The sequence below is a fragment of the Schistocerca gregaria genome, chromosome 6 (genome assembly GCF_023897955.1).
Source record: "Schistocerca gregaria isolate iqSchGreg1 chromosome 6, iqSchGreg1.2, whole genome shotgun sequence".
NCBI lineage: Eukaryota > Metazoa > Arthropoda > Insecta > Orthoptera > Acrididae > Schistocerca > Schistocerca gregaria.
The window spans coordinates 386,932,704-386,945,769 of NC_064925.1; the positions used below are offsets into that span (position 1 = coordinate 386,932,704).

Below are 13,066 nucleotides of genomic sequence, written 5' to 3' on the forward strand. Positions count from 1 at the left end.
TGTGCATCTATTAATTTACATAGAAATGATACGTACCTCCAAAAACATAGCTGGATACCAATCGCTCTCGAATTCTATCAGAGTGCTTTGACAAAGTCTTAACGCTCGTCAGAACGTTTTGGGTGCTTGTGAAACCCATTCCCACCATCTACCCTATCCAGCACATATGGCACCTTATTGATAAATGCGGGATTTGGATCACTCTTAGGTCAGCCTCAGTGTAATGGTGTTGTGGTGGTGTAGGCACACCTGTAGGCAAAGACATAGCGCGCAGATCCATAGAAGGCACTGGATCAAGCACGCCTATCACGAGAGAGGCCAGAGACGCATGGACAAGCAACAGGCCGCCAACGCCCTCTCAGCAGCATATGTTTAGGCCACCACCACTGACAGGAGGGACTCACTAACTCATTGACGGACTAACTCTTCCAGTATGGCATCTGTCAGGACATTCACAGAGCGGGCTGAGTTCATAAAAGGTTACAACTGTACATAAGGACCAGATTGGTGCCTACAGTAGGACTACCACTGAGACTACAGTTTGTAGTAGCAAGATTACTCATATTGTCTGCAAGAAGGCTATTACTGATGAGCCTGTACCACTCTTTTCCAGTTATGTGATGTTAATGTAAATAAATCACCACATTAATCCATGTGTGCATTTGTGTTGTAGAAAGAGGATACCGGCCACCCACAACAACATCCTCTCCTTTGCTTCCTTGTGGTACAAATGGTTCAAATGGCTATAAGCACTATGGGACTTAACATCTGAGGTCATCAGTCCCCTAGAACTTAGAACTACTTAAACCTAACTAATCTAAGGACATCACACACATCCTTGCTCGAGGCAGGATTCGAACCTGCGACAGTAGCAGCCGCGTCGTTCCGGACTGAAGCTCCTAGAACCGCTCTTCCACAGCGGCCGGCTGTTCAAGTGTTTCTATTTGCTAATTTGTTGTTGTGTTCTTGCATGTATTGCAGGAGGGGAGCCGCAGAACTAATGAAATTTCTCTTTCCAGATGCCATGCTTGCTTTTTGCTTTAGCGCATTTGTGTAAACCATGAATTCCACAGCCCCTCCACCCCCTGACCACGGGCATTAGCCGCAAACTGCCAATGCATTGGATCTAACACAAGCTTTTCAGTTTCAGAACCAACGCATTGCTACGTTGCTGACGACGGTGTAACAGCTACTGACTGCACAAGCAGCGTTAGCCGAGCGGTCTGAGGCGCTGCAGTCATGGACTGTGAGGCTGGACCCGGCGGAGGTTCGAGTCCTCTCTCGGGCATGGGTGTGTGTATTTGTCCTTAGGGTAATTTAGGTTAAGTAGTGTGTAAGCTTAGGGACTGATGACCTTAGCAGTTACGTCCCATAAGATTTCACACACATTTGAACAAGCACCGTCGGCTGCACAACCACAACCGGCCAACCAACCAGCCCAACAAGTGCCGCCGACGAGCGTACAAACATTACAACAATTTAACGAAACAGAAGAGGAGCGGACTGAATACCTAACTCACTTCCAAGCACATCGTCAAGTTCATCTGGTTCAAGATACTATCAAGTTACAATACTTCCTTTCGATTACAAGGTCCCCAGTGTTCACGGTAATGCAAAAACTATTCCTGTCTTCCCCTCCCGACGAACTCGCCAGTAACCAAATAATTGCTGCACTAACTCAATACTGTTACCAGCAAGTCCAAGTAGCTGCAGTTAGATATCAGTTCTTTCGCTTGCAGAAAAAGTCGGAACAGACATACAGCCAGTGGTACAGGTAATTTACCTGCATGACTAGGAAGTGTAAATATAAGTGTAGTTGTAGCAAATTTTACGATGATTTAATGATGCGTGATGCAATAACAGTCAGTGTCCCAGACAGCAGAATACGGGAACATATCTTAATTTAATCTGAACCATTACTTCCCCAAGTACTGCAAATCTGAGAGTAGCATGACTCGGGTGCCATAGTGATCGATAAGTCTGATTTTCCAGGTCGAATCGCCCCTTGCTCGCGCCGGCCCAAGCAGCCACTACAAAGAGCGCGTAGACAGCCGCGTAGACATGTAAAAAAAGGCCTGTGAAATTACTGAAGCCTTGCCCTAGATGTTTTGCTCGCCATAAAAAAACAGGATCGCCCATTACGTAACGCATCGTGTTACACGTGAGGAAAATGATGTCATGATGTTTGCAACGGCACAAAAATGGCCAATTTTGCCCGCTCCCACAAAAAAGAGTCTCGTGCACATGCAGCGAACGTTGTGTTTTCACAATCTAAAACAGGTTCTGGCAGAAGTAAGGTTAAACTTGTGTCTCCTTCCTACCCTAGTTCTGTGCAACGACCTTCTAACAAATTATTTGTTTCATTACAAATTGCTGGCCGTCGTGTAAGCTTTCAGTTAGACACAGGCGTCTGAGTAACTTTGCTTAATCGTGCCACGTATGAAGAGGTAGGCTTACCACGCCTTTCTAAATCTAGCAAGTACATCACTGCTTACAACGAACAGGAAATTCCAGTGCTTTGGCAGTGTAAGTTGCCTGACATATATAAATCGCACACTAACATAGTTAATTTTACTGTGTTTAAATCAAGAGACAGTGAGAACACATTCGGTTTAGAAGCCTTTGATTCGTTTCGACTAAGCATCCAACACAATGTACTTTCACGGTCGGATTTTGCACCAAAAGACAGTGTAACTAGATCGCTTAAGGAATTTCCTGAACTATTTTAGAACGAACAGGAAAAGCTAATAACTTTGTAGTGCTTGATACATTGAAAGACAACGCGCAGCATAAATTTTTCCGTGCTGGCCCGGTTCCAATCGGCCTAAGAGGCAAAGTAGCCAATGAAGTGAAAAAATTGCGTGATAATGGTGTAATTGCTCGCATTCAAGCAAGTCAGTTGCAAAGTCCTCTCGTTTTATTGCCTAAACCTTCTAGTCGCATTCGCATTTATGTTGACTTCTAATCAACAGTCTACTCACAGACAGTAATTGCCTCTTATCCGTTACCTCCTCCTGAAGAACACATGGACAGGCTTGATTCAGGCCGTTACTTTTCCAAGACTGATTTGCATGATGTCTTCTTGCAAATTCCATTGGATGAAGAATTACGGAAAGTGTTTGCTGTAAATACACACTTAGGACTGTTCAAGTATTTACGTTTGCCCTTCGGCAGTGCTTCAGCATCCGCCATTTTTCAATGTCACTTGGAATAGCTGACTGCAAAAGAGCCATTTTGTTCAAACAATCTTGAAAATATTGTCGTCTCAGTTCGTACCCCAGAGGAATACATTGTCAATTTGCATACTCTTTTCCGTGTGTTGTCAGAAGCAGGACTCATCTACATCTACATCTACATCCACATCTACATGGACACTCTGCAAATCACATTTAAGTGCTTGGCAGAGGGTTCATCGAACCACCTTCACAATTCTCTATTATTCCAATCTCGCATAGCGCGCGGAAAGAATGAAAACCTGTATCTTTCCGTACGAGCCCTGATTTCCCTTATTTTATCGCGGTGATCGTTCCTCCCTATGTAGGTCGGTGTCAACAAAATATATTCGCATTCGGAGCAGAAAGTTGGTGATTGGAATTTCACGAGAAGATTCCGTCGCAACGAAAAACGCCTTTCTTTTGATGATGTCCAGCCCAAATCCTGTATCATTTCTGTGACAATCTCTCTCCCATATTTCGCGATAATAGAAAACGTGCTGCCTTTCTTTGAACTTTTACGATGTACTCCGTCAGTCCTATCTGGTGAAGATCCCACACCGCGCAGCAGTATTCTAAAAGAAGACGGACAAGCGTAGTGTAGATCTGTTACATTTTCTAAGTGTCTTGCCAATAAAACGCAGTCTTAGTTAGCCTTCCCCACAACATTTTCTATGTGCTCCTTCCAATTTAAGTTGTTCGTGATTGTAATAACTAGGTATGTAGTTGAATTTACGGCTTTTAGATTAGACTGATTTATCGTGTAACCGAAGTTTAACGAGTTCCTTTTAGCACTCATGTGGATGACCTCACAATTTTCGTTATTTAGGATCAACTGCCACTTTTCGCACCATTCAGATATCTTTCCTAAATCGTTTGCAGTTTGTTTTGTACTTCTGATGACTTTATTAGTCGATAAACGAGTGACATCTGCAAACAAGGGAAGACGGCTGCTCAGATTGCCTCCAAAATCGTTTATATAGATAAAGAACAGCAAAGGGCCTATAACACTACCTTGGCGAACGCCAGAAATCACTTCTGTTTTACTCGATTACTTTCCGTCAATTACTACGAATTGTGACCTCTCTGACAGAAAATCACAAATCCAGTCACACAACTGAGGCGATATTCCATAAGCACGCAATTTTTCTACGAGCCGCTTGTGTGGTATAGCGTAAAAAGCCTTCCTGTAACCCAAAAATACGGAATCGATCTGAAATCCCTTGTCAATATCACTCAGCACTTCATGTGAATAAAGAGCTTGTTGTGTTTCACAGAAACGATGTTTTCTGCATGCATGTTGACTCTGTGTCAATTAGACCGTTTTCTTCGAGGTAATTCATAATGTTCTAACACCATATATGTTCCAAAATCCTACTGCATATCGATTCAAGTGTCGTCTCGAAAAGTGTTACTTTTTTAAAACAATTACAGTACTTAGGTCATGTGATAAATAGTCAGTGTATGCACCGTTTCCAATCTCATTTGCTTGCAATCCGTGACCTGCCTGTTCCTTGTAATGTGTCTGAACTGCAGTCAGTACTAGGCAAGATGGCATACTACATTCGGTTCATACCGAATGCGGCTCAGATCGAGGATCCTTGGCATCGCTTGAGTCGCAAAAATGCAGCTTTTGTGTGGACTGAAGACTGTCAAGACGCATTTCAGGAACTCAAAAATGCTTTGCTTAGTGACAGATGTTTAGTACATTTTGGTCCTGCCAAGACAGTAATTTTGCAAGTCGACGCTTCGTCCTGCGGAATCGGCGCCGTGCTTTCGCACAGAATTGGTGCACCAGACAGACCCATTGCTTTTGCCTCAAATTTGTTAACTTAAACTCAGTGCAATTATTCACAAACTCGAAAAGAAACTTTCGCTATTGTGAATGGTGTGTCCAAATTCCATCGCTATTTGTATGGTCACAAGTTCTATTTAGTGACAGATCATAAGCCTTTGCAATCCTTGTTTCATCCGTCAAAGCCGGTTTCTACACGCACTGCTAAAAAATTGCAAAGATGTGCGTTGTTGCTTTCGCAGTATCACTATGAAATTGTGTACAGACGTACGGCAAAGCATAGCAGTGTGGACGCCCTACCTCGGCTTGGCCCAAACTCTGATTTTGATGCATCTGCCGCATCTATTTGCTAGATTGATGCACAGGACTCTGAATTACTGGACTCTTTTCCTTTGCGTTACAAAAACATTTCGCAGGGCACGGGAGCAGACCCAGATCTCAAGACTTTGTTGCATTTCTTTCGCACGTCTTGGCGTCGTTCATTGAACAGTATCCAGAACTCATTTCCGCTGATAGACGTGTATAGCGTAACCCATTGCCAGTGCAGTGCCACCTGTTTTGTCGACCTGGCTTCTTCTGTTCATCAGCAGTGATTGTTCCTGTTAACGCAGTTTTGCTCTTGTTTCGTTTTTTATGATGGCACTTTTAAGTGAACAACGTGCAGCTGTGAAATTTCGTTTACTACTCGGTTAACATGCGGTTGAAATTGTTTTAATGTCCCTATGAAACAAACTTAAGTGTACGAGTGGTTTGCTCGATTTGAAAATCGTGACACGTCGACTGATGACAAACCTTGTTCTGGAAGTCCGTCAACTGACCCGAATCGACGAAAAATTGGAAAAATTCGAGAGCTTGTGCTCAGAGGCCGTCAACGGACAATTGATCAACTGGCAGAGATTAGTGGGTTATCTTGAATCTCGGTCCAGCGAGTTTTAACGGGAGATCTGGGAATGAAAATGGTTGCTGTTCCCCGCGTTCTGACTGACAATCAGAAGGAACTTCGAGTTAAAGCATGTCGGGCTTTCAAACAACAGCTTTAAACTGACCCAGAATCTCTGTGAAAGGTCGTTGGTGTTGGTGAGACTGGTGCCACGGCTACGACCGAGAAACGAAGCAACAGCAAAGCCCATGGAAGACGTCATCTTCACCCCGTCCAAAAAGATGCCGTCAAGTGAAATCAGATATAAAAACAACACTCATTTGCTTTTTTGATACGAAGGGCACAGTTCATTCAGAGTTCGTTCCCCCAGGTCACACCGTCAATCAGAGTTTTTATTTGGAAGTTCTAAGAAGATTCCACAATAGCGTTCGTCAGAAAGGACCCTATTTGTGGCAGACAGGAGACTGGTTCTTCCATCACGACAACGCGCCTGCACACACAGCCATCTCCAGTAGACAGTTTGTGGATTAGAATGGCATGGTTCTGCTGCCCCTCGTACCTCACTCGTCTGACCTGGCTCCGTGCGACTCTTTCTTCCTTCCACGTATGAAAAGGGTAACGAAAGGGCACCGATTTGACAAGAATGAAGAAGTCAGGAAAAAAACGAGGGAGGAGCTGTCAGCCATTTCTAAGGATGACTACAAAAATGTTTCGAATAGTGGAAGCACAGGTGAGACAAATGTATTAGTTGTAATGGAGAGTATTTTGAAGGAGATGAGGTTGTTTTGTAAACACTTTGAAAATTAGATAGCATTTAATTCCGGTTTTTTGGGTAACCTCTCGTAGTTCACTGTGTTGATGACTGACTAGTAGGCCAAGTATGCGGTAGTTAGCAGACCGAGTGACAGTCAAGTCCTCGTATTTGACGGACATCCTTTCTAGTATTTATTGAAAACATCTGACATTCTGATAAGGGGTTCTGATCCGACACCTCACTAAGTAAATGTGTTTGTTAGGACAATAAATTGATTAGGGAAAACGTAGTAACTTTCTGCTTCAAGAAACCACTCCTGCCGTCTGTTACCAATCTTCTGTAACCTAACTCCCTCCAACAAGGAGATTTCTCCCTCTCGTCTCCTCTATGAAGGTTGATGACAAGGCAAACGGGACCGACAATGTCGTTAACGCCCTGATTGCGCCACGGAGGCATTGGGCACGTGTGCCGGCGCGCGACATAAAATAAGTGAAACCATAGCTGTCACGGAAAGATTTAAATGTAATACTTTCCAGAGTCAATATCACACTTAAATATTTATTTTGAATTGATGACCGTTTCAACAGTGTACTTTGTTGTTATCTTCGAATCTGCAGTACGACATAGACAGACTATATTTGTAAACATATTTTCTATGCAAGAAGTAATGAAATACATATGTGTGATGTTCTACATACAGGTAACATACCTCATCTTTCTTTTTTTTTTAATCGTGCCTTGAAGTTTGACAATGTTGAAAATGTAAACAGTTTAGAAATGAAGCTCTAGCAGCAGGGACATCACAACCAGTCAGCATGTCATTAACCAAAAATACTGTTTACAGTGTTGCCAAGCAACTTTAGCTGATTACGTGCGGCCTCACACATGCATAGAACTTCACCAGGTCGAGCGATATGACAGGCAAGCTACCTCTTACATCAGCTAGGTGGCAGCGTGGTAACATATGTCACTGTTTACAGTTACACTGGATAAATTATACAATTCGCTTATCATAAATGTGACCAGAAATTAAAATAGTACAGATCTGAAGCTAAAAAGAATTATAGACTTTTATAAAGACTATACAGTGGTAATAGCTTCAATACACAAGCTTTCATAAAGGAGCGATATCGACATTTAAATAATACACCGCTAAAAGTTATGTCAGGATCTTGTGATTGTACACTGATGGAGAGACGTCTACAGACGTTAAAGTCACCTCTGGCGTGCCACAGGGGAGTTTTATGGGACCATTGCTTTTCACAATATATATAAATGACCTAGCAGATAGTGTCGGAAGTTCCATGCGGCTTTTCACGGATGATGCTGTAGTATACAGAGAAGTTGCAGCATTAGAAAATTGTAGCGAAATGCAGGGAGATCTGCAGCGGATAGGCACTTGGTGCAGGGAGTGGCAACTGACCCTTAACATAGACAAATGTAATGTATTGCGAATACATAGAAAGAAGAATCCTTTATTGTATGATTATATGATAGCGGAACAAACACTGGTAGCAGTTCCTTCTGTAAAATATCTGGGAGTATGCGTGCGGAACTATTTGAAGTGGAATGATCATATAAAATTAATTATTGGTAAGGCGGGTACCAGGTTGAGATTCATTGGGAGAGTCCTTAGAAAATGTAGTCCATCAACAAAGGAGGTGGCTTACAAAACACTCGTTCCACCTATACTTGAGTATTGCTCATCAGTGTGGGATCCGTACCAGATCGGGTTGACGGAGAAGATAGGGAAGATCCAAAGAAGAGCGGCGCGTTTCGTCACAGGGTTATTTGGTAGCCGTCATAGCGTTACGGAGATGTTTAACAAACTCAAGTGGCAGACTCTGCAAGAGAGGCGCTCTGCATCGCGGTGTAGCTTGCTCGCCAGGTTTCGAGAGGGTGCGTTTCTGGATGAGGTGTCGAATATATTGCTTCCCCCTATTTATACTTCCCGAGGAAATCTCGAATGTAAAATTAGAGAGATTAGAGCGCGCACGGAGGCTTTCAGACAGTCGTTATTCCGTGAAACATACGCGACTGGAACAGGAAAGGGAGGTAACGACAGTGGTACGTGAAGTGCCCTCCGCCACACACCGTTGGGTGGCTTGCGGAGTATAAATGTAGATGTAGAAGTACTCTGTTAATGGTTTGTAATTTTGTGAATCTAGCTAGTGTACTAGAAAATTGTGACGTTACATTAAAACAGAATAATAAAAAATTGTGACGTTACACTAAAATACCTTCCATAAAAGTTTGACTTAGAAATAAAAGTAAGAATAAATACTGACTGTCTTATGCTGTAGTCGCTTATTTTTTAAGTTCGTATAGAATTTGCGATGTGCTATGACAGGAAATTTTAAAAACAAACAAGTTTGTCACATTAATTTTAAATCCTTTAAATATGATTTTTTAGGTGTGTATTACTTAAAAGACGATATTACTTCTTGACGAAAGCTTGTATATTGACAGCTATTACTACTGTAGAATCAGTATAAATTGTCCGAAATTTTCTTTGCCTTCCGATTTGGACTCCTTTAATTATTGTACAAATTTACGATGAGCGAATTGGCTAACTTATCAAGACAGGAACATACTCGTATGTTGCCACGCTGCCACATAGCGGACGTCACTGTGCCCCACCCAGTACAGCTTCAGACGAGCATGTGAGAGGTCGCACGTGATCAGCGGAAGTTCTGTGGCAACATTGTGAATCGTATTTTTATTAATGACGTGCTGATTGGTTGTTATGTACCTACTCGCAGAGCTTGCATTTCGAAACTACTTACATTTTCAACAGTGTCAAAATTTATGGCACAATTTTGTAAAATATGAAGTATGCTACCTATATGTAAAATAATTTAGTTATGTATTTCATTACTAATGTTACAGAAAATATGTTTAAAAATCCAATATGTGTCTACGTCGTATTTCAGATCCAGTGAGGACAGCAAAGTGCTATTGAAACCTGTCATCCGTTCAAAATAAATATTTAAATGCAATCTTGGCTGGAAGTATTTCTTCAAATATTACAATCTGCAGATCGCTCCCTGATCAGAATGTGTGTAATATGCAAAAATTCGTTTTTCCCACGAGCTTTTCGAGAGTGGAACGGTATTCTGAAGATAGTTCGATGAACCCTCTGCCAAGTATTTAAGAGTGAATTGCACAGTAGTCGTGTGTATGTAGATGTAGGATGAGGTACGTCACTTTGCATATAGTACCGATGTCTTGAAACCTTTTCAAACTGCGTAACCGGTACATACATTTTTGGATGGGGTACAGCTTTAGCAAAAGACGATTTTGTTTTATATTCCAAACGTGTTTCACTGCAGTTGCAGCATCATCAGTGGGTTTTTATTTTATCGCTGTTAAACAGAAAGAATATTCTGCACTGTGTGTACACTTGTATATATTAATTTTTAAAATCGAAATTACAAATTTTAAGAACACATAAAGTTATGTATTCATAAGTTTTACCACATGGCTTGATTTTCTTGAGGTATTATGTTTTTATAGTGCCTGTTTTCATTCACAGATTGTCATCTGCAGCCATATACAACTTAATGTAAATAAATTATTTAAGTAAGAATTACGATTTGGAAATTGTTATGGCTATGCCTAAAATTGATTAATTATGTGTGGAAGGTTTCGTTTGTGTGTGTGGGTGTGTGTGTGTGTGCGTGCGTATTTATGTCTACTTACAGTATGTTTCACTTACGTTTTTTTTCCTAATCTTGTTCACTGTGAAGTTCTAAAGTACTGTATATTGAACTGCCCGTGTCATTGCTTCACTGTTTACCAGTTGTAAAAACAATATGGTGGACAATGGAAGAGTTTTTCGAATGCTTCAGAGGTGTTGTGCAATTTTGTGTGTGTGCGTGTGTGTGTGTGTGTGTGTGTGTGTGTGTGTGTGTGTGAGAGAGAGAGAGAGAGAGAGAGAGAGAGAGAGAGAGAGAGAGAGAGAGAGAGAGAGAGAGAGAGCGAGCGAGAGAGAGAGAGGGGGGGGTTGAGGATTTTTCATTATTATCACTGTAATTTTTTTCTTAGCTTTGTGTGTATGTGCACGCGCACGCGTGAATGGTTCTATAGGTTGGCGTTATCTAATAATTGTTTGAGGGCAGAGAACAGAGTTCCATTGCAGAGAACTGTGTATTCATTTTATTACTTGTTTTCCTTCAGCTATCTGTTTTTGTTTTCGATAGTTTCCTTCAATTATTAGTTTTTGTGGAGGTGGGGGGACTGTTGCAGAATTTGAGAATTTTCAAGTCAGAATTGATGTCTGTTGGGCTATGTTGAATGACAGCTGTTACTTTTTAATGCTCTTCTGTGTACCTGGTATTCAAGTTTTCTGCTTGTCTGTAATATATAAACTGATTTCTAGTTCTGACATGGTGGTTGGTAAATGTCCGTCCCCAGTAGCTGAATGGTCAGCCCGGCAGAATGTCAGTCCTACGGGTCGGCAGTCTCCAGAGAATGCCGACGTGAAATACTTAGTTTTTGTGATGTCGCCGGCACGGTAGCTCAGCGTGTTCGGTCAGAGGGTTAGCTGCCCTCTGGAATAAAAAAAAACTGAGTTAATTGATCAACAACGAATTTAAACGGATGTCTTACGATGTCCGCCCCGAGCAGATTCAACGAACAATAGCGATGAAAACTAGTTAAAAAAAGGCCCGAGTTCGATTCCCAGCTCGGTTAGAGATTTTTCTCCACTCAGGGACTGGGTGTTGTGCTGTCGTATCATCATCATTTCATCCCCCATCGCCTCGCAAGGCGCCGAAGTGGTGTCAAATCGAAAGACTTGCACCCAGCGAACGGTCTACCCGACGGGAGGCCCTAGTCACACGACAAAAAAAGAAAAAAAAAAGAAAAGTTGGTAAATACCAGATGTGTTGTGTTTGTCTGTGCTTGTGTCGGCTATCCTTAGTTTTCTCTCTGTTGAGTTGTCTGTGCTGTAGGCTATTTTTAGCCCTTGTTTGCTGAGTACGTTGGCTACCCTGTGGGCTGCTCTGTTGCAAGTGAGAGTGAACCACTTGTTTGTTGTTGTGTGTGTTTCTTGTTGATGTGTGCTCATATGTGTGTTCTGTGTCTTTGTTAGTTGGTGAGAAAGCTTTTGTTTTTGTGTGTTGGGTGTACTTTTTACTTTTTTTTTAATTTTGTGGTTCAGTTTATCTGTGGCGTTTGAATTGTATCCATCTCTGCGAGACTATTTGTTTCCAATGAGTGGAGTTTTGTTCAGTGTGTGCAGCATGTACTGGAAACCGGCTAGTTTGTGCGCAATCGGATGATTAGAGTGTTTGCAAGTGGCTGTGTTGGTGGTGGTCGCTTTCCTGAATATGGAGAACTGGTGTTGGTTGTTGTGTCTGTAGGTTGTGAAGTCAAGGACCCAATCCAAAGACATATGTATTGTTAAAGCAAACACGGACAAAAGAGCTTCAACCTGAAGATTATTATGTTTCGATTAGGAGAAAACAATGAGCATGGTAGAAAATCGGCCAACACTGTGGAACTAGGACCTGAGTATTGGTTTGAGACGCACAAATAATGTTCTCTTTAGGATGCATGTTTCTAGCACAGGTAGTTTTGCGTCAGATTTCGACACTTACCTGAGGTAAGAGCACCGGTGAAACGGGCGCAGCTCTCTGGAGTAAAGCGGTGGTCAGTGAAAGCAGCGGAGACACGAGGCCGCGTACGCCGAGTCGCGTACCTGACACCTCCGCAGTAGTGAGAAGCCGCTGCCAGGGAAGATGTGGCTCCTCCGAGAACGGCCTCCACTCTGGTATGAGGTCTGGCCTGCCCTCCGAGGCTTTTCGGGCCGGAGTGGGAGAGCAGAGGCCCCAAGTAGGGCATAGCCGGTGTCGCGTTGGGCCTGTTACATCGGACCAACGTACTACAAACAGTAATAATAATATTTGAGTTACTATCGTTTTTTCCATCTTAAGCTTACTCCAAGTTAATTAAACAGAATTTTACATCAGATTACTTTCACCTTTACACTACTGGCCATTAAAATTCCTACACCAAGAAGAAATGCAGATCATAAACGGGTATTCATTGGACAAATATATTATACTAGAACTGACATTTGATTACATTTTCATGCAATTTGGGTGCACAGATCCAGAGAAATCAGTACCCAGAACAACCACCTATGGCCGTAATAACGGCCCTGATACGCCGGAGCATTGAGTCAAACAGAGCATGGATGGCGGGTACAGGTACAGCTGCCCACGCAGCTTCAACACGATACCACAGTTCATCAAGAGTAGTGACTGGCGCATTGTGACGAACCAGTTGCCCGGCCACCATTGGCCAGCCGTTTTCAATTGGTGAGAGATCTGGAGAATCTGCTGGTCAGGGCAGCAGTCGAACATTTTCTGTATCCAGGAAGGCCCGTACAGGACATGCAACATGCAGTCGTACATTGT

At 42.5% G+C, this 13,066-nt stretch overlaps 1 protein-coding gene across 1 annotated transcript in view; it reads right to left on the bottom strand.

Moving 5' to 3' along the window:
- LOC126278066 (lipase member M-like) overlaps positions 1-12,373 on the bottom strand; it is a 162,769-nt gene extending 150,396 nt beyond the window's left edge. The window contains exon 1 of the mRNA XM_049977891.1: positions 12,245-12,373. The gene's annotated coding sequence lies outside the window, so the exon portion shown is untranslated. The remainder of the gene's footprint in view (positions 1-12,244) is intronic.
- Between the last annotated feature and the right edge of the window lie 693 nt (positions 12,374-13,066).